Below are 3608 nucleotides of genomic sequence, written 5' to 3' on the forward strand. Positions count from 1 at the left end.
TGCAATGTAAAAGATTACCCGATGGATTTAGATTACCTAATTTCATCAAATTTCCAAAAACCCCTGTCTCTAATAATGACAACTGTGTGTCATCAAAAAATCTCGTTATCGTTGTATGATAATTTGAATCCCCTCTCCAATGGGGGTCTGACTTGAACCAATCATTAGGATCAGTAAAGTACTCGACACGATTTGTCTTGCTAGACATGATTACCAAAATCTATAGAGTTATAAAGATAAAAAACTATCAAATTAAAAATTAACGACAAAACAAGAATCAAGTTGCAAAATAAAATTTATTGGACAAAATAATTGACCCAATAGCTACACAAAACACTCAAAATCCAAACCTAAACGACCAATTGACTAAATAATAATGAGATCAGTGAGTAGATAAACCACCCAAAATGCATTTTCATCAAGGTGATGTAGATAGAAAAAAATAGAGTTTATAAATTAATCTATGCATTATAGAATGTGATTCACAGAAGAGAAAAGTGGTTTTCAACTCAAAAAAATTGCTAGGTAACAAATACTTCAAATGCATGCAATAAGATTAAGAAAAACTAAGAGAGAATTACCTAAAGTGCAGAGAGATGAATGGCAAATTCAAAAACCCTAAAGTTAGAAGGCAATTTCACCAAAGGGAAGAGAGAAATCCGAAGCTCAAGCTTTGAGATGAACTTTTTTTGTAGCTTTATGAAATTTCTTGTCACCTAAGCTTATTGCAAAGGGTAAATATCAAAATCCCTAAAGTTAAAAGGCAATTTCACCAAAGGGAAGAGAGAAATCCTAAGTTCAAGCTTTGAGATGAACTTTTTTTGTAGTTTTATGATCGTCACCTGAGGTTGTTGCAATGGGTAAATATATTTCTAACTTTATTTTTTTTGTAATAAATGTACTATATTAATCCGAGGCTTCCGAGCTTTGAAATAAAATTTGTTGTTTCTTTTAGATAAAATTTGTCCATAAATGTATTTTTAACTTTTTTTTTGGTACAAAATTATATTTTTAACTTAACTTGGTACAAAAAATTATGTTATATAAAAAATAATTAATTATTAATAAATAATATATTTTAAATTGTGCCTCATGGGCAAATGTTAATATTATTAATTTGTATTAAATTAGTTAACGTTCTGCAAGAGGCAAACTTAGATCCAACAAAATAAGTTATGCCACGTCGGTAAAATTAGACATTATTAATTTATATTGACATAATTTTACAATGTCTAACTTATGATGTCTATTTTTATAATGTCCCAACACAGAGTCCACCCATATAAAAGTTGTGCTCCATGTACAAGAGTTGACTTTGCCTTTAAGTTTGTAATGATTTGACGAATGATCCATAACTCTTGCCCTAGAGGCAAAACTTTTAAATCACAAAAGAACAAGTTGTGACCCATGGGCAAGAGTTTACTTTGCCTTTAAGTCTGTAATGATTGGATGAATGATCTATAACTCTTTCCCTAGAAGCAAGACTTTTAAATCACAAAAGAACAAGATATGCCCCATGGGCAAGAGTTGACTTTGCCTTAATTCTGTAATAATTCGGCAGATGATCTATAACTCTTGCCCTAGAGGCAAGACTTTTAAATCACAAAAGAACAAGTTGTGCCCCATGGGCAAGAGTTGACTTTGCCTTAATTCTGTAATAATTCGGCAGATAATCTATAACTCTTGCCCTAGAGGCAATACTTTTAAATCATAAAAGAACAAGTTATGCCCCATGGGCAAGAGTTGACTTTGCCTTAAGTCTGTAATAATTCAGCAGATGATCTATAACTCTTGCCGTAGAGGCAAGACTTTTAAATCATAAAAGAATAAGTTGTGCCCATTGGGTAAGATTTAACTATGCCTTAAATCTGTATAATTCGGCAGATGATCTATAACTCTTGCCCTAGAGGCAAGACTTTTAAATCACAAAAGAACAAGTTGTACCCCATGGGCAAGAGTAGACTTTGCCTTAGCCTGTAATGATTTGACAGATGATCTATAACTCTTGCCTAAGAGGCAAGATTAGAAACAAGTCCATGAGCAAGATTTGACATTACTTTATTCTTTAATGATTTTGTAAATGATCTATAACTTTTGCCCAAGAGGCAAGACTTTTAGATCACAAAAGAACAAGTTGTGTCCCATGGGCAAGATTTGACACTAGCATAGCTTGTTTTGATTTGGCAGATGATATATAATTCCTGCCCTAAAGGCAAGACATTAGCTCGAGGACTTCAAATGACACATTATACAATTCTCGACTTAGATGCATAATGTGCAGTAATTGTTGGCTTAGATATAAAACATAACACAAGGCTTATAAAAACTAACAAATACTTAAATGGGCAATGATTTATGCTATTTCACAAAATCTAACTTATTGAGTATTATATAACTATTGCCTTTGGGGGAAAATGTAGTTCAAAATTTTTCAAAAAATTAATGTATGTGAAACAATTTACACCATTTTACTATGTCTAACTAATGAGATACTCTAACATAAGTTGATAACTCAAATAAGAGAATATATCATGACCTTTATATACCTTGAAAAAAATAAACTCACAAGTAAAAAAGACCAAGATCAAAAATTTGATATTAAAGTCGAAAGAGAAAGTAGTAAACTAATAAGAAAAATAAAACAATAAAAAATAATGCAACAATTTACAAAAGGATAAGCAGAAACCGTGGCAAATTAGTTGAAAGTAAACACCGTCAATTACAACTTGAGTGACTATCTTTAAACATCATAAAAAAATAAAAGACAAACTTAAATCCTCTTAAGAATTTTTCACATCTTCAGCAGTACAAAATTCTTCTTTTATAGAAATATGATCAGAAACATCAGGTGGCGTTAGAGTTATTAGAATAAAACTAGGACCATAATCTTTATCTGATACTTCGCATCACTTTCTTTTCCTAGAAAGCAAGTCATTAGGAGGTATTGAAAGATCAATTTCTTCGCTTTAAAGCTTGGCACAAATCTGGAAACCAGTTTCAAACTTAACTTCATCTTCAAGAATAGGCACAGTTTGTTCCTGCATTTCATTCACTCCCTTGAAATTCGCAATGTCCACTCCTCTCCCATCACATGGTTTATGTAATCCTTGAATAAGATCCACAATAGAATCACACTTAGATTCTAGACACTATTTAAAAAAATTAATAATGTAAACAACACAATCAACACAATTATTGATATAGTGATGTTGTTTATATTGAGTAAAAAATCTAATGTGAAAATTACCGTAATACGACTCATAATCCCATCTAAAGAAGTATCAAGATGAGTCTTAATAGAAGATGTCACTCTCTACATAAAAATTACAAAAAAAAAAAAAGAAAGATTACTAAAGTAAGTTACAAACTCAACATTGAATTATGATTTAACAGTAAAATAATAAATTCTCATGGTTTAAATATCTATTGAACATCATGGATCAATTCACCAAATCTGCTTATTTTTTCATATTTAGATTTTTTACATTATAGAGAGATTGGTACATATCTATATTCGAGAGGTGGTTCACCCGGACAGAGTGCCCACGTCCATTATTTTAGATGGAGGTTCTCAGTTTACTTCTAGCTTCTATATGACATTTTAGGAG

Source organism: Capsicum annuum, chromosome 7 (genome assembly GCF_002878395.1).
Source record: "Capsicum annuum cultivar UCD-10X-F1 chromosome 7, UCD10Xv1.1, whole genome shotgun sequence".
Taxonomy (NCBI): Eukaryota; Viridiplantae; Streptophyta; class Magnoliopsida; order Solanales; family Solanaceae; genus Capsicum; species Capsicum annuum.